The 26,163-nt window shown below is 44.0% G+C and overlaps 1 long non-coding RNA gene and 1 pseudogene across 1 annotated transcript in view; one reads left to right on the forward strand and one right to left on the reverse strand.

Moving 5' to 3' along the window:
• Positions 1 to 10,266: 10,266 nt before the first annotated feature.
• On the reverse strand, positions 10,267 to 11,993 carry LOC137519456 (trichohyalin-like; annotated as a pseudogene).
• A 747-nt stretch (positions 11,994 to 12,740) lies between these two features.
• Positions 12,741 to 26,163, forward strand: part of LOC137517878 (uncharacterized) — a 122,241-nt gene continuing 108,818 nt past the window's right edge. The window contains exon 1 of the long non-coding RNA XR_011020700.1: positions 12,741 to 12,801. This is a non-coding gene — a long non-coding RNA (uncharacterized lncRNA). The remainder of the gene's footprint in view (positions 12,802 to 26,163) is intronic.

The raw sequence follows: 26,163 nt of genomic DNA on the forward strand, positions 1-26,163 counted from the left end.
TTCCTTCCTTCTTTTTCTTCGTCTTCTATTCTTCCTTCCTTCTTCTTCGTCTTCTATTCTTCCTTCCTTCTTCTTCTTTAATTCTTCCTTCTTCTTCTTCTTTTTTGTCCTTTATTATTATTATTAATTGTATTTATAAAGCGCCAACATATTACGCAGCACAGTCCTTTTTACAGTAAAGGTATTGAAAGGGTCCAGGTGCACCCTGTATTTGCCTCCTGCTAGGAGAGTGTGTTTTTTCCCCCCAGGCAGGACAATTTTCTCAGCAGTTGGAGGCAGTTGGGGAAGGGGGGAGGGCGCAGTCTGCAGCCCAGCTACTTTATGCAGCAAAGTAAGTAAATAGTTTTATTCAGCCTCGTCGCCATGGATATCCAAGGCCATCCAAGTGGGTATTACAAACATAAACAGCAAGAAAATGGAGTAAAAACGTACTGAACTTTACTAAAACCATTTACAATGGCGTCAAGGGGCCACACAATTCTAAACAACTAAAAACCTTCCTATTATGACATAATCTCCCTAAATCAATACAGGAGGGATATCAATCAGTATAAATTGTGACAGACAAATGTTCTAACTTCTGGTTGTACCCACGTGATGTCATTAAGAGATGCTGACAAGAATAACCGCAAGTCCAGCTGGGTAATATGAGTCGCTGCAGAAGCTGAATATAGTTTATGTTCTTACAATGAAGTAACAGCATTGGAGCAATAAAGACCTCTGTCAATACACATGAGTTAATAAAGGTGTTATCAACACACCTAGAAAGATATCAACTAATATCAGAGGATGTATTGAAAACATAGGAATGCTGTAACACTAAGGCCTCATTCACATTAATTAGCGCAGATGGCTGTAGGATCAGAACGCAACTGGAACGACCGCACGCCATCAGCACCATCAGCACTGCTGATCCCATTCACTACAATGAATGGGTCAACGCTGCGATTCTTAATAAATGCATGCAGCAGTGCGATAGTGCAATCAATGGGAACGGTGGATGGGCTGTCTATGCCCTTCCACCGTTCTTGCCTGTTGCACACTATACGCGCTGCCCAAATGTGCACGGCATTGCATATAGTCTAAACGAGGCCTTCAAGTGAACCTCCGGATTAAAAATCTACTCAGCAGAACTGAAAAGGCTTGGTGTTTCTTTAACAGTTTCACAGCATCAGAACTTTGTTTTTCTTACCAAAGCATCATTTTTAGCTGCATTTTTAGCTAAGCTCCACCCATAATAGACATTTTTTCCCCTGATGCTGTACAGAGCATGATGGGATTTCCTATGTTGTTATTCACGTTGCCTAGTAACTGGGAGAGGTGCTCAGGACACAGGACAGTTGGAACTGTGTCTCATGCTCCCTGTCACCTCCTTTCAACCAAAAAGATGGCTGCCCCCATAAAATCACAAACATTTGCCTGTTCTTTTAAAACAGTGTGGGTAAGAGATTATCTTACCTATCTATTTTAATTAACATAACTAATTTAAATGAATGACTGTATGTTTGTTTAGGCTGGAGTTCCTCTTTAACATGACCTCTGGTTGGTTTCTGCACTTTGGTTCATTAGGTTTTATCTTACTATGATTTTAAAGGGACCCTGAACAGACAATAAAAATGGAATCTGAACTTACCTGGGGCTTCCATCAACCCCATAGCCCGCGAGGTCCCTCGGAGTCCTCTGGTTCTTCCATCAGTGGCTCCAGTAGTGCACAACCTTGCTGGGAGTCGCAGTCAACTGTGCAGCCCATCCATGCGCCTAGCTCGATCATGCTCCCGTCGCTGCAAGTGTTATTCATTCTTTTGAGAACCGCCCACGCACAGAATGCTCACGGCATGCACAGTTGTTCATGACTCCCGGCAAAGTCGCGCAGCTACCAGAGCCACCAGCGGGGGACCCAGAGGATGCCGAGTGCCATTGTAGTGACATGTAGTGGAATGCCTTAAATTATTCAGGATACCCAATTTGAGGCAATTATCCTGTTTTCAACATCAGAAACACTTCCCTTATCCATCCATATATTGCTGTATAGGCTTAGCCTAGGCTGAATAGCTATGCAGATTTCTCCTCCCAGAGCATTCTGGGAGACGAGGTATTATTTTCACTAGTTAAAGAACTCTCTGTTAATAAACATTCCACAGAGCTGCACCTCACTGCACTAAACATGTCACCTGTGATAAATTTCAGAATGCAAATCAGGGTGAAGAACGTTTGAGGAAAGATTTTATAATGGAAAAACACTGACTAAATCATTTCAAAAGTAATATTGAAAAACAGTAAACAATTTTATCCATTACATTATTTTGACTACAGGTCCTCTTTAACTCATATTCAGTTAAGGAAAGCCTTAAAACAACATCAATGATATTTAGTGTTTGCTGAGGCTGATATTATTTAAGTGGACTTGTAGCTATTATTGTCAGCATCGCTTAATCAAATGTGTCACAATATATAGCGAAGAGTAAAGGCTCGTACACACGCCTGACTGCAGCCAACGACGGGTCCCTCGGCACCTCCCGCTGGGCGGGTTTTCAGCAGACAGTACAGCGTGTGTACAGTCTGTCGGCGGACTGATAAGGCTGTTTCTGAACGATCCGCCCTGTGGAGCGTTCAGAAACAGCCTTATCAGTCCGCCGACAGACTGTACACACATTGTACTGTCTACTGAAAACCCGCCCAGCGGGAGGTGCCAACGGACCCGTCGTTGGCTGCAGTCAGGCGTGTGTACGAGCCTCATCTCTCCTGCATTGATTTAGTGAAATTATATTATAGTTGAATGGTTTCTATTGTTCTTTCCGTTGTACGGCCCCTTTAGGACAATATTAAATGGGTATAATAAAGTTCAGCAAGTTTGAATTGACCCTCCCTTTTTTCACTGTTTATGCATGGGGTATCTTCTTCGGAGAGAATCTGGGGCGCAAAACAGGAAAAAAAACCGAAGTCCTTGCAGTAAAAAGGGTGCCACCATGGGCGCTATAAAAGTCTTGATTTGCGGCAAAGAAGTGAAATTTAGTAGCACGGAGGCAGCCAATAAAATAGAGCCCGCTATGCAGTGCTACACTTTGCATATCAGCAGGCCTCGTGCCCACGATTTTATCGAGCTGCTCTGGATGCCCAAATTCATCCTCCTTGCCGCAAATTGCAACTTTGCGGCGCTGCCTCTGGGCTCCCAAATTTACTTTCTTTGACACAAATGCTGCAGTCTTGGAAATAGATTTTTTTTTATGTACAGAAGCATGGTAAGTAATAATAGTGATAATGATAATAATAATAATACTTATGCCTTCTTAATTTCAACCACTAGGTGTCACTACTTGCAATGCATTGCTAAGTCCTGATGAGCTAATTTGCAAAGCAGATGAAGAGCCCCACTGAGGATTCAGTGAGTGGTGAGATTTGTTTGGTGTATTGATGCATTCTGTTATAAACTATATACAGAAAATGATGCATGATCATAATAACACCAGGAAGAACAACATTTGCAGAGTATTGTACCATGTTGGACATTAATTAAGGCAGGAAGCTTTTGATCAGGATGATATCATTTATTAGCTAACTTTAAAAGAGTAACCTTTAGGTCGAAGGCCCCTTTCACACTACAGCTGTTTTTCAGCGTTTCAACGCAACTACCGTATGATAGTTTGCGTTGACCAAGGTAAAATGAAAGTCCATAGACTTTCATTTTACCTTTCACACTTGACGCTGCGTTTCGATGCATTGCGGTACAACGCATTTTAACGTCGTTTCCCCGTTGGGTTAATTAATTACTACCGCAGCTACTCAGCGTCGCACCGCAGATTCCCTACAACACGCCGCAGCCTATTCAACGCGTGCAGGAACCATTCTCCTGCATGCGTTGTAATGTGAAAGAGGCCTGTTGATCCATTTTTACACCATAGATCTAGAATCTAGAATCTGAAGATCTATGAGAAGGTTAGGTGGTGGGGGATCACTCCTGTCCCTCCTGACTGTGTCGCCAGCTTTCTTTGCAGCCTGTGTTACAGCAGCGAGTACTGGCATCACAGGCTGCTATAAATGCCCACGGAGACACCACATGTGCACACAAACAGCATGGAAGGAGGGAGCACAGGCTGCTCTGTATATTTCCTCCCTGCAGACGGAGGCCAGTTGAATGCATAATTAGGGATAGGTGATCCTTATAACAAATCTGTTGCCATTTATGGTATTCATACTTCTGGCCTGTAGATGGCACTGTTATATTTGTTTAACCCTCCTGGCGGTATATTAAAAACCGCCAGGGGGCAGCGCAGCCGTTTTTTTGATTGATTTATTTTTTTATATCATGTAGCGAGCCGAGGGCTCGCTACATGATAGCTGCTGCTCAGCGGCATCCTCCCAGCCCCGCCGATCGCCTCCGGCGATAGGCGATCAGGAAATCCCGTTCAAAGAACGGGATTTCCTGGAGGGCTTCCCCCGTCGCCATGGCAACGGGGCGGGATCACGTCACCGACGTCATGGACGTCGTGACGTCTAAGGGAGTCCCGATCCACCCCTTGCCGCTGCCTGGCGCTGATAGGCCAGGCAGCGCAGGGGTCTGGGGGGGGGGGGGCTGTGTTGCGACGCGGATAGCGGCGATCGAGCGCGGGGCGGCGGCGATCGAAGTGCTGACGCAGCTAACAAAGTGCTAGCTGCGTTCAGCAAAAAAAAATTATTCAAATCGGCCCAGCAGGGCCTGAGAAAACCTCCTGCGCGGCTTACCCCGAACTACGTTCGGGGTTACCGCCAGGAAGGTTAAGGCATAAGATTATGTAGACAGTTGTGGACCATTGGTTCCTGTTCTTGCCTGGCTGGAGATACTAAGAAAAGCCACTGCTTCATGTAGAGAGCTCCTGAAGCTTGTAAATAAACTTAATTCCAGTTATTCTGCATCCATGAGTATTGAACACAACACTATTTAGGTGGCACTGAATAGTGTACTGGTTAAGACCGTGGGCTTATACCCACCTAGTGACAAGGCTATTTTTCACTAATTAGGCCACTGCAGCTTTAAGGGCTCACTGCAGGGCCGCACAACTCAGCACACAACTGATCCCTCCCCCAGCCTTTTCTGCCTTTTCAGCACTGTACAATGTAAATAGTCTAACAGTCTCCGAGAGACTGATGGCGGAGCAGAGCTCTGTAATTCGAGCGGAGATGCGCATGCAGCAGCGCGCGATCTCCTGCAAAACCCCGTTCCAGGACTGCACGCTAATTGGCGTTAGGTGGTCCTGGGGCTGCCGCCATGTCCAATTGCCGCCGACACCAAATGGCGTGGAGCGGTCTTTAGGTTGTTAAGGACTCTGCCTCTGACAAAAGAGACCAGGGTTCGAATCTCTGCTCTGCCTGTTCAGTAAGCCAGCACCTATTCAGTAAGGAGTTCTCCCTAACACTGCTACTACCTACTGAGTGCGCTCTTGTGGCTGCGTCACAATCGCTTTGAGTCCGACAGGAGAAAAGCGCTATACAAATATAGGTATTATTATTATTATTATTATTATTATTATCTTTGAAATATGCAGAATAAAGTTAGTAGCCGAGCCATACATTTTCTGCTGGGTACTAAAAAATGGGATGGAGTTGATCCTCAAGGAAGTTATAAGCATGCAACAACAACAACAAAAAAACGCGTACGTTAAAAAGGGGCGCTGGGAAAAAAGGGCGCGGGGTTTTAAACGATAAGCATGGATAACGTTTAAAAATGTATTGTACTGTATTTCGTTTAAAATTAATGTTTTATAAAGTTATAAATCATTAAATAATGTGCATTAAATCGGCAATTGTAAAAACGTTAATCTTTCGTTTAAATAGTGAAACGTATAATAACGTTTAAAATTTTTTTTACTAAGTAACCCTCCCTGTACCTACCCCTAACCCCTAGACACCCCTGTTGATGCCTAAACCTAAGACCCCCCCTGTTGGTGCCTAAGTAACCCTCCCTGTACCTACCCCTAACCCCTAGACCCCCCTGTTAGTGCCTAAACCTAAGACCCCCCCTGTTGGTGCCTAAACCTAAGACCCCCCTGTTGGTGCCTAAACCTAAGACCCCCTGTTGGTGCCTAAACCTAAGACCCCCCTGTTGGTGCCTAAACCTAAGACCCCCCTGTTGGTGCCTAAACCTAAGACCCCCCTGTTGGTGCCTAAACCTAAGACCCCCCTGTGATAAGCATTATTAAAGTTTCAAAAACATATTGTGCGGTTTTTTTCGTTTAAAAATAATGTAAAAAAAAAAAAAAAAAAAAAAAAAAAAATTGTACTGTTTTTCGTTTAAAAATCATGTTTCAAAAAAATATTGTACTGTTTTTCGTTTAAAAATAATGTTTGAAAAAATATTGTACTGTTTTTCGTTTAAAAATAATATTAAAAAATGTATAAATCATTAAATAATGTGTAATCATGAGAAGCAGTAATAAAACATTAAGTCTCCGGGTGCCGCTTTTAAAACGTTATTTTTCTCCGGCGCCCTTTTTTCCTATCGGGCGCCCATTAAACGATATTTATTATGGGAGTGAATGGCGGCGCCCGATTTGTCCACTAGCCTCAGGCGCCCGAATTTACTGTTACCCAAAAAAACAACCCACCCGTGTATGACATATTTAATGCAGTCATTAGCTTCACCGCCACTAGATGGAGCCATAACTCCTTCTCAGGAAGTGTATCTGCCAGCTGAACAAACAGTGTAAGGCAGCAATCCTCCAATTAAATGCTGGTGGCAGTTTTGAACAGTTTGCATTAGGTAGTTAAAGGGCTCATTTGAAACTAGATGGTGTCGTGACAAATAAGAGTCCCCACTTACCTAAACACCCGTGACGAGGACCTGGTGAACAATTGCCAGTGACAAAAGTGCCTAGCGGGACGACAGCACAGCTTGCCTATATAGTACAATTACATTCACATTACCACTAATAATGACTAGGAGCAGCCATTGTAGATCGTGTTAAGTGATGCCCCAATACAGTTGAGTTGGCTTACATAATACATTCCCCTGTGACCCATGGATAGATGGAATAATGAACAGAGATAACCTTCTCCAGTAGGAGCCACTTGTATTAGTAGGAGGCTGCTTCTAGCTAGGTATGCAGTTACTATGGCTGTCATTACTATTCACTCTGATGAAACTCAAAAGTTTGGAACATGCAGACCTCACAGGAGCCAACCATATGATGAACAACACGTGGACCTTCGTAGAACATAGGACTATACAGGTGTTAGAAATTAGGGATGGTCGGAAATCCCGATTTTCAATTCTGAATCTTGTCTTAGAATTTCTGAGTTATTCAGATTTCTGTGGTAAATAATTATTATTTAGTATTTATATAGCGCCAACATCTTCCGCTGTGCTGTACAGAGTATATTGTCTTGTCACTTAGCTGTCTCTCAGAGGGGCTCACAATCTATTCCTTACCATAGTCACATGTCTATGTGTGCATCATGTATTGTATGTATCGTCGTCTAGGGCCAATTTAGGGTAAGTCAATGAATGTATCTGTATGTTTTTGGGGGTGTGGGAGGAAACCGGAGTGCCCGGAGGAAACCCACACAGACACAGGGAGAACATACAAACTCCATGCAGATAGAGCCCTGGCTGGGATATGAGCCGTGGTCAGAGCGCTGTAAGGCGAAAGCGCTAACCACTACGCCACTGGTCTGCCCATTCTCTGATTGGTCCAATACTACTGAGTGTTTCACAGTTCTGAGTCCTTTGATTGGCCTAAAAAGGGAAATTTCAGGCCAATTAACTGCAGAAAGCCTACTTCCAATTGGAAAATCAGAAATCTGCATTGTGCCTGTGATGATCTGCTTGGCTGCCTGTGCAGGCAGGCAGCTTTTTGACCATTGTGTAGGTTTGCATGCTGCAGGACTCTGGAAAGAAGAGCTTCTGTCAGTTTTGCAGCTTGTGCTTGCAGAGGAATTTGCATACGTTGTCATGCAAATTGCCTGGCCACATTCATTGGAGGCGTGTACTATAAGTACTATGTCTTTCCCACAATGCTTCGCTGGTCATAAGGAGTCTTCCTGTGAAACACTCTGGAGAGTGTCAGCCATGCTCTTTGTTTGAAGATCAGCTTAGAGTAATTCCTGGAAACTGTGCTAGGCAGGTTCCCTAGTGCAGTTAGGATTGTTTATCTGTTTTGTTTGTCTGTTGCGATTGTCCTGTCCCAACGGTGGTCGACAGGAAATCGTTCTGATCTCTGTTCTTGGAGTATAGCTGGTGCAGCGGTTGCTACCAGCTATCTCTTCTGATCTGTCTCTCTTGGATCGCACTAGCATCTTGCGCTAGCGCTGTGGATCCTTCTGTTCTGTCTCCTTGGATCGCGCTAGCCACTTTCCGCTAGTGCTGTGGATCCTTCTGTTCTGCCTCCCTGGATCGCACTAGCATCCTGCGCTAGTGCTGTGGATCCTTCTGTTCTGCTACTCTGTACCTGGATCGCACTCGCTTCGCGCTAGTGCTGTGGATCCTTCTGTTCTGTCTTCCTGGATCGCGCTAGCCACTTTCGCTAGTGCTGTGGATCCTATCTTTCACTTGTCCCTGTTTTCGTGTGTCTGTCTTGTCTGCTACGACCGCTTGCTGGAGGCTCGGTGAGGTAACCGTTAAGCAAGCGTTCGCGTCCTCTGTTTCATGTTTGTCTGTCGATGGTTAGTTAGGCGTGCTTGTCTCTATTGTGCTTATCACGTGGAGACCGCGCATAACCGCGTGCACTGTTGCGAATGAGTGCGGTGTTCGCGGTTAGCTAGCGTTTGTTATTTTCCGCATCTCCTCATTGTATGATTTGCTGTGCCTTTGCTATCCTCGTATTCTGTTCTGATCTGCCTTGTGTCACTTCTGGCAATCGCCTTTCTTGCGGTTGCGTTTCTGTTTCGTATCTGCTGTTGTGTGAGCGCGGTCGCGGGGTGGCGACTAGATTGGCGCACACACATACAATCTGTCCCTTTGCTTGTTCTCATTCGCAATCGCTTCTCTTGCAATTGCGTTCTGCGCTTCGTACAATTCCTGTCTGGCATTTGTGGAGGTACAGAGGATTGGTTCCTCTGCACTCCCCAGCGCCATCTGCCGACAGGAATTTCCCTCTACGGGTGCGTAGCACCTTTTGCTGGATGCCTGCAATTATACGCTTGTGGAGGATTTCCGCCGTATCAGCGCACGCATTGTGCGCTGCTCACGGAGAAAGTTCCACAATCGTTACAGTGCCGGAAATTTTCTATCATCCCTATTAAAAATTAATGGACAGAAAGGAACAAAGAGCTGTAGGGGCAGTTAGGCTGGACAGAGTATACTTCTCTTCTACTGATACTTAGATCACAATATGCTGTATACTCCATAGAGCTGGGCTTTATGGAAGAGTAGTAAAAAAAAAAAGCCATTACTTAACGTTAAAAATAAGAAGGAGCATTTTGAGTTTGCCAAAAGGAATGTGGGTGACTCCCCAAATGTGTGGAGGAAGGTGCTTTGGTCAACTGAAACTAAAATTGAACTTTTCAGGCTCCAAAGAAAATGCGATGTTGGGCAGAAACACAATACATCCCATAACCCCAAGAACACCATCCCCACAGTGAAACATGGCGTGGCAGCATCATGCTGTGGGGATGTCTTTCAGCAGCAGGGACTGGGAAACTGGTCCTAATCCAGGTAAAGATGGATGGTGCTAATTACAGGGATATTCTTGAGAAAAAGCTGAGTTAGTCTGCCTGTGATTTGAGGCTGAGACGGAGGTTCACCTTCCAGCAGGACAATGGCCAAAGCATACTGCTAAAGCAACACATGGGTGGCTTAACCTCAATCCAACATAGAATCTGTGGTTAGACTTGAAGATTACACAAGCAAAATATTTCCAACATGAAGGAGCTGGAGCAGTTTAGCCCTAAGGAATGGACAAAAATCCCAGTAAAATGTATCTCATAAAGACTTATTCACATAATTGCTGCAAAAGGTGGTTCTAGAAAGAACCAACTTTATTTTGTCCTATTTGTTGTTTGTTGTAGGCATGTTCTGTCAATTAAATAGGGCAAACTCTTAAACAATTCATTTTAACCTCAGGTTGTGAGGCAACAAAATATGAAAAAATTACCTAAGGGGGTCTATGTGAAATAAGGTGAGTGCCACTCTCTTTTTCTATACTTTCTTCTCTAACCAGTGGCGTAGCTAAGGAGCTATACCCCCCCAAGCACTCTATACATAACAAATGATACAATGCAACAAAACCTGCCAAGGACAACCACAGTGTCAGAGGTGCAAGAAGGAGATGGGGAGCAGATTGTTAGTGATTACTACTATTTAAAGCATTTATAGAAGTGATTATTACCAGCACAGGACCAATAGAGAGCTAATACTACGGTTGGAGGAGGGCCCCCAATGCGGTTGCATCCTCTGCACCCCCTATTGCTATCTCTAATTCTTTCTTCCTTATCTACATAGTTTTTATTTTTTCTTCCTTCCTTCTTCTTCTTTTTTTCTTCCTTCCTTCTTCTTCTTCTTCTTCTTTTCTTCCTTTCTTCTTCCTTCCTTCTTCTTCTTCTTTTCTTCCTTTCTTCTTCTTCTTCTTCTTCTTCTTCTTCAATTCTTCCTTCCTTCTCTTTCTTCTTCCTCTTTTCTTCCTTCCTTCTTCTTCTTCTTCTTTTCTTCCTTCCTACTTCTTCTTCTTCTTCTTCTTTTCTTCCTTCCTTCTTCTTCTTCTTCTTTTCTTCCTTTCTTCTTCCTTCCTTCTTCGTCTTCTTCTTTTCTTCTTCTTCTTCTCTTCTTCTTCTTTCTTCTTCTTCTTCTTCTTCTTCTTCTTCTTCCTTCTTCTTCTATTCTTCCTTCCTTCTTCTTCTTCTTCTTCTTTTCTTCCTTCCTTCTTCTTCTTCTTCTTTTCTTCCTTCCTTCTTCTTCTTCTTTTCTTCCTTCCTTCTTCTTCTTCTTTTTTTCTTCCTTCCTTCTTCTTCTTCTTCTTCTTCTTCTTCTTTTCTTCCTTTCTTCTTCCTTCATTCTTCTTCTTCTTTTCTTCCTTCCTTCTTCTTCTTCTTTTCTTCCTTCCTTCTTCTTCTTCTTCTTCTTTTCTTCCTTTCTTCTTCCTTCATCCTTCTTCTTCTTTTCTTCCTTTCTTCTTCCGTCTTCTTCCTCCTCCTCCTCCTTCTTCTTCTTCTTCTTCTTCTTCTATTCTTCCTTCCTTCTTCTTCTTTTCTTCCTTCCTTCTTCTTCTTCTTCTTCTTCTTCTTTTCTTCCTTCCTTCTTCTTCTTCTTCTTTTCTTCCTTTCTTCTTCCTTCCTTCTTCTTCTTCTTCTCTTCCTTTCTTCTTCTTCTTCTTCTTCTTCTTCTTCTTCTTCTTCTTCCTTCTTCTTCTGCTTCCTTCTTCTTCTATTCTTCCTTCCTTCTTCTTCTTTTCTTCCTTCCTTCTTCTTCTTCTTTTCTTCCTTCCTTCTTCTTCTTTTCTTCCTTTCTTCTTCCTTCCTTCTTCTTCTTTTCTTCCTTTCTTCTTCTTCTTCTTCTCTTCTTCTTCCTTTTCTTCTTCTTCTTCTTCTCTTCTTCTTCCTTTTCTTCTTCTTCTTCTTCTTCTTCTTCTTCTTCTTCTTCTTCTTCTTCTTCTTCTTCTATTCTTCCTTCCTTCCTTCCTTCTTCTTCTATTCTTCCTTCCTTCTTCTTCTTCTTTTTTTCTTCCTTCCTTCTTCTTCTTCTTCTTTTCTTCCTTCCTTCTTCTTCTTCTTCTTCTTTTCTTCCTTCCTTCTTCTTCTTCTTCTTTTTTCTTCCTTCTTCTTCTTCTTCTTTTCTTCCTTTCTTCTTCCTTCCTTCTTCTTCTTCTTTTCTTCCTTTCTTCTTCTTCTTCTCTTCTTCTTCTTCCTTCTTCTTCCTCCTCCTTCTTCTTCTTCTTCTATTCTTCCATCCTTCTTCTTCTTCTTTTCTTCCTTTCTTCTTCTCTTCTTCTTCTTCCTTCTTCTTCTTCTTTTCTTCTTTTCTTCTTCTTCTTCTCTTCTTCTTCTTCCTTCTTCTTCTTCCTTCTTCTTCTTCTTCCTTCTTCTTCCTTCTTCTTCTGCTTCCTTCTTCTTCTATTCTTCCTTCCTTCTTCTTCGTCTTCTTCTTTTCTTCCTTCCTTCTTCTTCTTCATTTCTTCTTTTCTTCCTTCCTTCTTCTTCTTTTCTTCCTTCCTTCTTCTTCTTCTTTTTTTCTTCCTGCCTTCTTCTTCTTCTTCTTCTTTTCTTCCTTTCTTCTTCCTTCCTTCTTCTTCTTCTTTTCTTCATTTCTTCTTCTTCTTCTTCTCTTCTTCTTCTTCCTTCTTCTTCTTCTTCTTCTTCTTCTTCTTCTTCTTCTTCTTCTTCTTCTTCTTCTTCTTCTTCTTCTTCTTCTTCTTCTATTCTTCCTCCCTTCTTCTTCTTCTATTCCTCCTTCCTTTCTCTTCTTCTTCTTCTTCTTCTTCTTCTATTCTTCCTTCCTTCTTCTTCTTCTATTCTTCCTTCCTTCTTTTTCTTCGTCTTCTATTCTTCCTTCCTTCTTCTTCGTCTTCTATTCTTCCTTCCTTCTTCTTCTTTAATTCTTCCTTCTTCTTCTTCTTTTTTGTCCTTTATTATTATTATTAATTGTATTTATAAAGCGCCAACATATTACGCAGCACAGTCCTTTTTACAGTAAAGGTATTGAAAGGGTCCAGGTGCACCCTGTATTTGCCTCCTGCTAGGAGAGTGTGTTTTTTCCCCCCAGGCAGGACAATTTTCTCAGCAGTTGGAGGCAGTTGGGGAAGGGGGGAGGGCGCAGTCTGCAGCCCAGCTACTTTATGCAGCAAAGTAAGTAAATAGTTTTATTCAGCCTCGTCGCCATGGATATCCAAGGCCATCCAAGTGGGTATTACAAACATAAACAGCAAGAAAATGGAGTAAAAACGTACTGAACTTTACTAAAACCATTTACAATGGCGTCAAGGGGCCACACAATTCTAAACAACTAAAAACCTTCCTATTATGACATAATCTCCCTAAATCAATACAGGAGGGATATCAATCAGTATAAATTGTGACAGACAAATGTTCTAACTTCTGGTTGTACCCACGTGATGTCATTAAGAGATGCTGACAAGAATAACCGCAAGTCCAGCTGGGTAATATGAGTCGCTGCAGAAGCTGAATATAGTTTATGTTCTTACAATGAAGTAACAGCATTGGAGCAATAAAGACCTCTGTCAATACACATGAGTTAATAAAGGTGTTATCAACACACCTAGAAAGATATCAACTAATATCAGAGGATGTATTGAAAACATAGGAATGCTGTAACACTAAGGCCTCATTCACATTAATTAGCGCAGATGGCTGTAGGATCAGAACGCAACTGGAACGACCGCACGCCATCAGCACCATCAGCACTGCTGATCCCATTCACTACAATGAATGGGTCAACGCTGCGATTCTTAATAAATGCATGCAGCAGTGCGATAGTGCAATCAATGGGAACGGTGGATGGGCTGTCTATGCCCTTCCACCGTTCTTGCCTGTTGCACACTATACGCGCTGCCCAAATGTGCACGGCATTGCATATAGTCTAAACGAGGCCTTCAAGTGAACCTCCGGATTAAAAATCTACTCAGCAGAACTGAAAAGGCTTGGTGTTTCTTTAACAGTTTCACAGCATCAGAACTTTGTTTTTCTTACCAAAGCATCATTTTTAGCTGCATTTTTAGCTAAGCTCCACCCATAATAGACATTTTTTCCCCTGATGCTGTACAGAGCATGATGGGATTTCCTATGTTGTTATTCACGTTGCCTAGTAACTGGGAGAGGTGCTCAGGACACAGGACAGTTGGAACTGTGTCTCATGCTCCCTGTCACCTCCTTTCAACCAAAAAGATGGCTGCCCCCATAAAATCACAAACATTTGCCTGTTCTTTTAAAACAGTGTGGGTAAGAGATTATCTTACCTATCTATTTTAATTAACATAACTAATTTAAATGAATGACTGTATGTTTGTTTAGGCTGGAGTTCCTCTTTAACATGACCTCTGGTTGGTTTCTGCACTTTGGTTCATTAGGTTTTATCTTACTATGATTTTAAAGGGACCCTGAACAGACAATAAAAATGGAATCTGAACTTACCTGGGGCTTCCATCAACCCCATAGCCCGCGAGGTCCCTCGGAGTCCTCTGGTTCTTCCATCAGTGGCTCCAGTAGTGCACAACCTTGCTGGGAGTCGCAGTCAACTGTGCAGCCCATCCATGCGCCTAGCTCGATCATGCTCCCGTCGCTGCAAGTGTTATTCATTCTTTTGAGAACCGCCCACGCACAGAATGCTCACGGCATGCACAGTTGTTCATGACTCCCGGCAAAGTCGCGCAGCTACCAGAGCCACCAGCGGGGGACCCAGAGGATGCCGAGTGCCATTGTAGTGACATGTAGTGGAATGCCTTAAATTATTCAGGATACCCAATTTGAGGCAATTATCCTGTTTTCAACATCAGAAACACTTCCCTTATCCATCCATATATTGCTGTATAGGCTTAGCCTAGGCTGAATAGCTATGCAGATTTCTCCTCCCAGAGCATTCTGGGAGACGAGGTATTATTTTCACTAGTTAAAGAACTCTCTGTTAATAAACATTCCACAGAGCTGCACCTCACTGCACTAAACATGTCACCTGTGATAAATTTCAGAATGCAAATCAGGGTGAAGAACGTTTGAGGAAAGATTTTATAATGGAAAAACACTGACTAAATCATTTCAAAAGTAATATTGAAAAACAGTAAACAATTTTATCCATTACATTATTTTGACTACAGGTCCTCTTTAACTCATATTCAGTTAAGGAAAGCCTTAAAACAACATCAATGATATTTAGTGTTTGCTGAGGCTGATATTATTTAAGTGGACTTGTAGCTATTATTGTCAGCATCGCTTAATCAAATGTGTCACAATATATAGCGAAGAGTAAAGGCTCGTACACACGCCTGACTGCAGCCAACGACGGGTCCCTCGGCACCTCCCGCTGGGCGGGTTTTCAGCAGACAGTACAGCGTGTGTACAGTCTGTCGGCGGACTGATAAGGCTGTTTCTGAACGATCCGCCCTGTGGAGCGTTCAGAAACAGCCTTATCAGTCCGCCGACAGACTGTACACACATTGTACTGTCTACTGAAAACCCGCCCAGCGGGAGGTGCCAACGGACCCGTCGTTGGCTGCAGTCAGGCGTGTGTACGAGCCTCATCTCTCCTGCATTGATTTAGTGAAATTATATTATAGTTGAATGGTTTCTATTGTTCTTTCCGTTGTACGGCCCCTTTAGGACAATATTAAATGGGTATAATAAAGTTCAGCAAGTTTGAATTGACCCTCCCTTTTTTCACTGTTTATGCATGGGGTATCTTCTTCGGAGAGAATCTGGGGCGCAAAACAGGAAAAAAAACCGAAGTCCTTGCAGTAAAAAGGGTGCCACCATGGGCGCTATAAAAGTCTTGATTTGCGGCAAAGAAGTGAAATTTAGTAGCACGGAGGCAGCCAATAAAATAGAGCCCGCTATGCAGTGCTACACTTTGCATATCAGCAGGCCTCGTGCCCACGATTTTATCGAGCTGCTCTGGATGCCCAAATTCATCCTCCTTGCCGCAAATTGCAACTTTGCGGCGCTGCCTCTGGGCTCCCAAATTTACTTTCTTTGACACAAATGCTGCAGTCTTGGAAATAGATTTTTTTTTTATGTACAGAAGCATGGTAAGTAATAATAGTGATAATGATAATAATAATAATACTTATGCCTTCTTAATTTCAACCACTAGGTGTCACTACTTGCAATGCATTGCTAAGTCCTGATGAGCTAATTTGCAAAGCAGATGAAGAGCCCCACTGAGGATTCAGTGAGTGGTGAGATTTGTTTGGTGTATTGATGCATTCTGTTATAAACTATATACAGAAAATGATGCATGATCATAATAACACCAGGAAGAACAACATTTGCAGAGTATTGTACCATGTTGGACATTAATTAAGGCAGGAAGCTTTTGATCAGGATGATATCATTTATTAGCTAACTTTAAAAGAGTAACCTTTAGGTCGAAGGCCCCTTTCACACTACAGCTGTTTTTCAGCGTTTCAACGCAACTACCGTATGATAGTTTGCGTTGACCAAGGTAAAATGAAAGTCCATAGACTTTCATTTTACCTTTCACACTTGACGCTGCGTTTCGATGCATTGCGGTACAACGCATTTTAACGTCGTTTCCCCGTTGGGTTAATTAATTACTACCGCAGCTACTCAGCGTCGCACCGCAGATTCCCTACAACACGCCGCAGCCTATTCAACGCGTGCAGGAACCATTCTCCTGCATGCGTTGTAATGTGAAAGAGGCCTGTTGATCCATTTTTACACCATAGATCTAGAATCTGAAGATCTATGAGAAGGTTAGGTGGTGGGGGATCACTCCTGTCCCTCCTGACTGTGTCGCCAGCTTTCTTTGCAGCCTGTGTTACAGCAGCGAGTACTGGCATCACAGGCTGCTATAAATGCCCACGGAGACACCACATGTGCACACAAACAGCATGGAAGGAGGGAGCACAGGCTGCTCTGTATATTTCCTCCCTGCAGACGGAGGTGGGGGCAGAGCCAGTTGAATGCATAATTAGGGATAGGTGATCCTTATAACAAATCTGTTGCCATTTATGGTATTCATACTTCTGGCCTGTAGATGGCACTGTTATATTTGTTTAACCCTCCTGGCGGTATATTAAAAACCGCCAGGGGGCAGCGCAGCCGTTTTTTTGATTGATTTATTTTTTATATCATGTAGCGAGCCGAGGGCTCGCTACATGATAGCTGCTGCTCAGCGGCATCCTCTCAGCCCCGCCGATCGCCTCCGGCGATAGGCGATCAGGAAATCCCGTTCAAAGAACGGGATTTCCTGGAGGGCTTCCCCCGTCGCCATGGCAACGGGGCGGGATCACGTCACCGACGTCATGGACGTCGTGACGTCTAAGGGAGTCCCGATCCACCCCTTGCCGCTGCCTGGCGCTGATAGGCCAGGCAGCGCAGGGGTCTGGGGGGGGGGGGCTGTGTTGCGACGCGGATAGCGGCGATCGAGCGCGGGGCGGCGGCGATCGAAGTGCTGACGCAGCTAGCAAAGTGCTAGCTGCGTTCAGCAAAAAAAAATTATTCAAATCGGCCCAGCAGGGCCTGAGAAAACCTCCTGCGCGGCTTACCCCGAACTACGTTCGGGGTTACCGCCAGGAAGGTTAAGGCATAAGATTATGTAGACAGTTGTGGACCATTGGTTCCTGTTCTTGCCTGGCTGGAGATACTAAGAAAAGCCACTGCTTCATGTAGAGAGCTCCTGAAGCTTGTAAATAAACTTAATTCCAGTTATTCTGCATCCATGAGTATTGAACACAACACTATTTAGGTGGCACTGAATAGTGTACTGGTTAAGACCGTGGGCTTATACCCACCTAGTGACAAGGCTATTTTTCACTAATTAGGCCACTGCAGCTTTAAGGGCTCACTGCAGGGCCGCACAACTCAGCACACAACTGATCCCTCCCCCAGCCTTTTCTGCCTTTTCAGCACTGTACAATGTAAATAGTCTAACAGTCTCCGAGAGACTGATGGCGGAGCAGAGCTCTGTAATTCGAGCGGAGATGCGCATGCAGCAGCGCGCGATCTCCTGCAAAACCCCGTTCCAGGACTGCACGCTAATTGGCGTTAGGTGGTCCTGGGGCTGCCGCCATGTCCAATTGCCGCCGACACCAAATGGCGTGGAGCGGTCTTTAGGTTGTTAAGGACTCTGCCTCTGACAAAAGAGACCAGGGTTCGAATCTCTGCTCTGCCTGTTCAGTAAGCCAGCACCTATTCAGTAAGGAGTTCTCCCTAACACTGCTACTACCTACTGAGTGCGCTCTTGTGGCTGAGTCACAATCGCTTTGAGTCCGACAGGAGAAAAGCGCTATACAAATATAGGTATTATTATTATTATTATTATTTTTTTTATTATCTTTGAAATATGCAGAATAAAGTTAGTAGCCGAGCCATACATTTTCTGCTGGGTACTAAAAAATGGGATGGAGTTGATCCTCAAGGAAGTTATAAGCATGCAACAACAACAACAAAAAAACGCGTACGTTAAAAAGGGGCGCTGGGAAAAAAGGATAAATGGATAACGTTTAAAAATGTATTGTACTGTATTTCGTTTAAAATTAATGTTTTATAAAGTTATAAATCATTAAATAATGTGCATTAAATCGGCAATTGTAAAAACGTTAATCTTTCGTTTAAATAGTGAAACGTATAATAACGTTTAAAAAAAAATTTACTAAGTAACCCTCCCTGTACCTACCCCTAACCCCTAGACACCCCTGTTGATGCCTAAACCTAAGACCCCCCCTGTTGGTGCCTAAGTAACCCTCCCTGTACCTACCCCTAACCCCTAGACCCCCCTGTTAGTGCCTAAACCTAAGACCCCCCCTGTTGGTGCCTAAACCTAAGACCCCCCTGTTGGTGCCTAAACCTAAGACCCCCTGTTGGTGCCTAAACCTAAGACCCCCCTGTTGGTGCCTAAACCTAAGACCCCCCTGTTGGTGCCTAAACCTAAGACCCCCCTGTTGGTGCCTAAACCTAAGACCCCCCTGTGATAAGCATTATTAAAGTTTCAAAAACATATTGTGCGGTTTTTTTCGTTTAAAAATAATGTAAAAAAAAAAAAAAAAAAAAAAAAAATTGTACTGTTTTTCGTTTAAAAATCATGTTTCAAAAAAATATTGTACTGTTTTTCGTTTAAAAATAATGTTTGAAAAAATATTGTACTGTTTTTCGTTTAAAAATAATATTAAAAAATGTATAAATCATTAAATAATGTGTAATCATGAGAAGCAGTAATAAAACATTAAGTCTCCGGGTGCCGCTTTTAAAACGTTATTTTTCTCCGGCGCCCTTTTTTCCTATCGGGCGCCCATTAAACGATATTTATTATGGGAGTGAATGGCGGCGCCCGATTTGTCCACTAGCCTCAGGCGCCCGAATTTACTGTTACCCAAAAAAACAACCCACCCGTGTATGACATATTTAATGCAGTCATTAGCTTCACCGCCACTAGATGGAGCCATAACTCCTTCTCAGGAAGTGTATCTGCCAGCTGAACAAACAGTGTAAGGCAACAATCCTCCAATTAAATGCTGGTGGCAGTTTTGAACAGTTTGCATTAGGTAGTTAAAGGGCTCATTTGAAACTAGATGGTGTCGTGACAAATAAGAGTCCCCACTTACCTAAACACCCGTGACGAGGACCTGGTGAACAATTGCCAGTGACAAAAGTGCCTAGCGGGACGACAGCACAGCTTGCCTATATAGTACAATTACATTCACATTACCACTAATAATGACTAGGAGCAGCCATTGTAGATCGTGTTAAGTGATGCCCCAATACAGTTGAGTTGGCTTACATAATACATTCCCCTGTGACCCATGGATAGATGGAATAATGAACAGAGATAACCTTCTCCAGTAGGAGCCACTTGTATTAGTAGGAGGCTGCTTCTAGCTAGGTATGCAGTTACTATGGCTGTCATTACTATTCACTCTGATGAAACTCAAAAGTTTGGAACATGCAGACCTCATAGGAGCCAACCATATGATGAACAACACGTGGACCTTTGTAGAACATAGGACTATACAGGTTTTAGAAATAAGGGATGGTCGGAAATCCCGATTTTCAATTCTGAATCTTGTCTTAGAATTTCTGAGTTATTCAGATTTCTGTGGTAAATAATTATTATTTAGCATTTATATAGCGCCAACATCTTCCGCTGTGCTGTACAGAGTATATTGTCTTGTCACTTAGCTGTCTCTCAGAGGGGCTCACAATATATTCCTTACCATAGTCACATGTCTATGTACTGTATGCATCATGTATTGTATGTATCGTTGTCTAGGGCCAATTTAGGGTAAGTCAATGAACTTATCTGTATGTTTTTGGGGGTGTGGGAGGAAACCGAAATGCCCGTAGGAAACCCACACAGACACAGGGAGAACATACAAACTCCATGCAGATAGAGCCCTGGCTGGGATATGAGCCGTGGTCAGAGCGCCGTAAGGCGAGAGCGCTAACCACTACGCCACTGGTCTGCCCATTCTCTGATTGGTCCAATACTACTGAGTGTTTCACAGTTCTGAGTCCTTTGATTGGCCTAAAAAGGGAAATTTCAGGCCAATTAACTGCAGAAAGCCTACTTCCAATTGGAAAATCAGAAATCTGCATTGTGCCTGTGATGATCTGCTTGGCTGCCTGTGCAGGCAGGCAGCTTTTTGACCATTGTGTAGGTTTGCATGCTGCAGGACTCTGGAAAGAAGAGCTTCTGTCAGTTTTGCAGCTTGTGCTTGCAGAGGAATTTGCATACGTTGTCATGCAAATTGCCTGGCCACATTCATTGGAGGCGTGTACTATAAATACTATGTCTTTCCCACAATGCTTCGCTGGTCATAAGGAGTCTTCCTGTGAAACACTCTGGAGAGTGTCAGCCATGCTCTTTGTTTGAAGATCAGCTTAGAGTAATTCCTGGAAACTGTGCTAGGCAGGTTCCCTAGTGCAGTTAGGATTGTTTATCTGTTTTGTTTGTCTGTTGCGATTGTCCTGTCCCAACGGTGGTCGACAGGAAATCGTTCTGATCTCTGTTCTTGGAGTATAGCTGGTGCAGCGGTTGCTACCAGCTATCTCTTCTGATCTGTCTCTCTTGGATTGCACTAGCATCTTGCGCTATCGCTGTGGATCCTTCTGTTCTGTCTCCTTGGATCGCGCTAGCCACTTTCCGCTAGTGCTGTGGATCCTTCTGTTCTGCCTCCCTGGATCGCACTAGCATCCTGCGCTAGTGCTGTGGATCCTTCTGTTCTGCTACTCTGTACCTGGATCGCACTCGCTTCGCGCTAGTGCTGTGGATCCTTCTGTTCTGTCTTCCTGGATCGCGCTAGCCACTTTCGCTAGTGCTGTGGATCCTATCTTTCACTTGTCCCTGTTTTCGTGTGTCTGTCTTGTCTGCTACGACCGCTTGCTGGAGGCTCGGTGAGGTAACCGTTAAGCAAGCGTTCGCGTCCTCTGTTTCATGTTTGTCTGTCGATGGTTAGTTAGGCGTGCTTGCCTCTATTGTGCTTATCACGTGGAGACCGCGCATAATCGCGTGCACTGTTGCGAATGAGTGCGGTGTTCGCGGTTAGCTAGCGTTTGTTATTTTCCGCATCTCCTCATTGTATGATTTGCTGTGCCTTTGCTATCCTCGTATTCTGTTCTGATCTGCCTTGTGTCACTTCTGGCAATCGCCTTTCTTGCGGTTGCGTTTCTGTTTCGTATCTGCTGTTGTGTGAGCGCGGTCGCGGGGTGGCGACTAGATTGGCGCACACACATACAATCTGTCCCTTTGCTTGTTCTCATTCGCAATCGCTTCTCTTGCAATTGCGTTCTGCGCTTCGTACAATTCCTGTCTGGCATTTGTGGAGGTACAGAGGATTGGTTCCTCTGCACTCCCCAGCGCCATCTGCCGACAGGAATTTCCCTGTACGGGTGCGTAGCACCTTTTGCTGGATGCCTGCAATTATACGCTTGTGGAGGATTTCCGCCGTATCAGCGCACGCATTGTGCGCTGCTCACGGAGAAAGTTCCACAATCATTACAGTGCCGGAAATTTTCTATCATCCCTATTAAAAATTAATGGACAGAAAGGAACAAAGAGCTGTAGGGGCAGTTAGGCTGGACAGAGTATACTTCTCTTCTACTGATACTTAGATCACAATATGCTGTATACTCCATAGAGCTGGGCTTTATGGAAGAGTAGTAAAAAAAAAAGCCATTACTTAACGTTAAAAATAAGAAGGAGCATTTTGAGTTTGCCAAAAGGAATGTGGGTGACTCCCCAAATGTGTGGAGGAAGGTGCTTTGGTCAACTGAAACTAAAATTGAACTTTTCAGGCTCCAAAGAAAATGCGATGTTGGGCAGAAACACAACACATCCCATAACCCCAAGAACACCATCCCCACAGTGAAACATGGAGTGGCAGCATCATGCTGTGGGGATGTCTTTCAGCAGCAGGGACTGGGAAACTGGTCCTAATCCAGGTAAAGATGGATGGTGCTAATTACAGGGATATTCTTGAGAAAAAGCTGAGTTAGTCTGCCTGTGATTTGAGGCTGAGACGGAGGTTCACCTTCCAGCAGGACAATGGCCAAAGCATACTGCTAAAGCAACACATGGGTGGCTTAACCTCAATCCAACATAGAATCTGTGGTTAGACTTGAAGATTACACAAGCAAAATCTTTCCAACATGAAGGAGCTGGAGCAGTTTAGCCCTAAGGAATGGACAAAAATCCCAGTAAAATTTATCTCATAAAGACTTATTCACATAATTGCTGCAAAAGGTGGTTCTAGAAAAAACCAACTTTATTTTGTCCTATTTGTTGTTTGTTGTAGGCATGTTCTGTCAATTAAATAGGGCAAACTCTTAAACAATTCATTTTAACCTCAGGTTGTGAGGCAAGAAAATATAAAAAAATTACCTAAGGGGGTCTATGCAAAATAAGGTGAGTGCCACTCTCTTTTTCTATACTTTCTTCTCTAACTAGTGGCGTAGCTAAGGAGCTATACCCCCCCCAAGCACTCTATACATAACAATTGATACAATGCAACAAAACCTGCCAAGGACAACCACAGTGGCAGAGGTGCAAGAAGGGGATGGGGAACAGTTTGTTAGTGATTACTAATATTTAAAGCATCTATAGAAGTGATCAATCATTACCAGCACAGGACCAATAGAGAGCTAATACTGCGGTTGGAGGAGGGCCCCCAATGCGGTTGCATCCTCTGCACCTCCTAAGGCTGTCTCTAATTCTTTCTTTCTTATCTACATACGGTAGTTTTTATTTTTTCTTCCTTCCTTTCTATTTATTTTCTTCTTGACTATTTTCTTTCCTCTTTATATAGCATTTTGAAAATAACTGTGCTAGATCTCAGGTTGGTTCTACATATATTGTTGTGTTAGTATTATGTCAGGGTAAGAGTGGTCTTTGTGCCCCTGGGATATTTATAGCTAACCTTCTTAGTATTGGGATAGTCATATGTGTTTTTGACATGTTCAGTCTATGGTTTTTATTGTATTGTGGCTATAATCTGCGAATACTGGCCTAAACACTGCATGTATGACTATATTTATCCCGCAAAATTGGAAACAAAAAACTTTATACACAAAAAGAAAAAAAAACAACAACAAAAAACAACAACAACCAACCAAGGGGGTGAATGGTTTTGCAAGGCACTGTAGGTAGACTCCCCATTTAATTAGCCAGATTAACCCCTTTATTGGAGGAAGTGAAGTAGTGGTTGTTGCTCCCTTAGGGCCCATTCACACTGGGGCGATTAGTGGGTGATTACCGCTATTTGCCAACTTGCCAGTGATCACTAGCTCTTTTTAAAGCACTAGCATAATATTAACTATATGGCAGTGATCTCAGTGCCGCGATCACTTGCGATTAGCGCTGATCGCTAAACGTGCTACCTGAATAATTTTTCCATGATTTTAGAGCGATTGCGATCACAATGCTAAAAAAACGCTACTCGTGAGCGCTCAAAAATAGCGAACATGTACAGTGATTTTTCAGCGTTAATGGTGGAAAAACCACCAGTGCAGAACGCAAGCACTAGCATTTGCAAGTGTGAATGGGCCTTACAGCCAGGGCCGGCCCTAGACTTTTTGCCGCCTGAGGCATAATAAGAAAAAAATCGCTGCCCCCCCCTCCCAGTCGTGGTGGTGGGGGGGGGGGGGCGCCGAGCTGGAGGGGTAGCTGGCAGAAAGGGGGTAATGGGCCTAGTGGTGGGGAGGGGGGTCGGACCCCCCCTCCCTCGCCTGGGTCCCCCGATCTGCGCACCTCCTCCAGCATTAACTAACCAGCTGCGTGCATAAAGATGAAGAGGCAACGGGCGGGGGAATCACTCACCTCTTCCGCGTTCCATCGTGCGCTCCACCGACATCACTTCCTGCAAGGCCGTCCACTTACAATACAGTGGGCGGCGTTGCCGGAAGTGACGTCAGTGGAGCACACGATGGAACGCGGAAGAGGTGGGTGATTCCCCGCCCGTTGCCTCTTCATCCTTATGCACGCAGCTGGTTACTTAACGCTGGAGGAGGAGCGCAGATCGGGGGACCCAGGCGAGGGAGGGGGGGTCCGACCCCCCTCCCCACCGCTAGGCCCAATACCCCCTTTCTGCCAGCTACCCCTCCAGCTTGGCGGGCGGCACCCAGCATCCACAGACAGGCGGGTGCCGCCCCCCCAGATCTGCCGCCTGAGGCAAATGTTTCACCCCGCCTCATGAGCGGGCCGGGCCTGCTTACAGCTCTGCTCTCCTGTAGTTATGCCCCTGCGCTGAAACTTTTTCTCTAGTGACAAAACAAAAAACAAAAAAAATGGTAGTAACAACTTCCCCATCCCCCTCCTTCAGCAGCACATTAGTAGCTACAGGTGTCCAATAATAAACTTTTCCATCACACTCTAGAGAAGCTCTTTAAGCAGGTCTGCTGTCTCGGCACCCTCATAAGTGCTGCAGATGCTGTTCCGGTTTAAGCAGGAGGTGTTTTATCAGCATTAGTTCTTCTTAAACTCTGCATTAAAGTTTCTGCTTTAATCTGATTAACTTCTTTCCTTGAGAGGAATCTCTCTGTGATTTTTCATTCCCGGAAATAATAACTGTCTGATAGCAACAGCACATTGTAATGGGTTTTCACCGCGGCGCCCCATCAATTCTCATATCAGGCCGAACAGGAAGATAGCGTCACAGCGCCAGAAAAGAACATTTCTCCGGCTCCCCTCTGCATGCATCTCATTTATTATCCAGGTGAGGGATGACTCGCGGATTAGACACCAAGCGATTCAACATCCTAAGCCGGCTCTGTAGTTCTGACGGGTTTACAGAAAACGATTTATCTTGGTTCAGAGTTGGAGATGCGGAATCGAGAGGAAAGTGGACCCCCACCGCGCGGAGAGTGAGAGATCTGCGGGGGTCTGTGGCGGGAAGCAGCACGGACTTGTCCAAAAGAGAATGAATTCTGTACTCTGAAGGAATTTCTGTTTATCCGCTCCATCCGTCTATTACAAATTCCTTTCCCAAAAAGTTGTGATAGTCTGTAACACGTAAAATACAAACAGAATGATGTGATTTGCAGGTCAGTTGTTAGAAAACAGAAAAAAGACAGGATATCGAAAACTTTGAGTTGAATTTTACATTGAGGAATGTTATTCTTAAATTGTTGTACTATATGCGTAAGCGATTATCTTTGTTGTAACTGTGGCACCAATCAGAGATTTCTTTTTTTTACCTTTAAAGGGAATCGGAAGTGAAAATAAACTTATGAGATAATTAATTGTACGTGTAGTATAGCTATGAAATACAGTAGAACATTGGTAGTACAGAAACCAGTCTCAGATTGTTTCCAGTACAGGAAGAGTTAAGAAACGTCACTTGTTATTATTATTTATTATTTATTATTATTATTATTTATTTGTTGTATTTATAAAGCGCCAACATATTACGCAGCGCTGGACATTAATTTAGGTTACAGACAATATTTAGGGGTGACAAACAGCAATATGACAATACAGGAATACAAGAAAACCAGATCACACAGCACAGTATGAGTACAAGGTAATGCTTAGTCAGTCACTGGATGGGAGCATGGAGATTAGGCAAGTTAGATTCACTCAGATGCATAGCATGGGTGCACAGTAATAGAGGTGCATGATCAGGTAGGACACAAAAGGAGTGAGGACCCTGCCCAAAGGCTTACAATCTAGAGGGAGAGGTAGGGACAAGAGAGGTAGGGGACCAGAGTTCGGCTGTGGGTTTAGAGCAATTGTGAGGGGTGGTAGGCAAGAGTGAAAAGGTGAGTTTTGAGGGCCTTCTTGAAGGTGTTGAAGGAGGGGGCTGCCCTAATGGGTGGAGGTAGGGAGTTCCATAGTGTCGGAGCGGCTCTTGAGAAGTCTTGGAGGCGTGCATGGGACTGGGTGATGCGGGGGACGGTCAGGCGAAGTTCATTGGAGGAGCGGAGTGAGTGGCTTGGTGTGTATCTCTGAGTAAGATCAGAAATGTAGGTTGGACAGGTTTTGTGGATGGATTTGTAGGTCAGACACAATATCTTGAATCTGATTCTGGACTGGATAGGAAGCCAGTGGAGGGATTCACGGAGGGGAGCCGCCCTGGTGGA

Source organism: Hyperolius riggenbachi, chromosome 5, assembly GCF_040937935.1.
Source record: "Hyperolius riggenbachi isolate aHypRig1 chromosome 5, aHypRig1.pri, whole genome shotgun sequence".
Lineage (NCBI taxonomy): Eukaryota > Metazoa > Chordata > Amphibia > Anura > Hyperoliidae > Hyperolius > Hyperolius riggenbachi.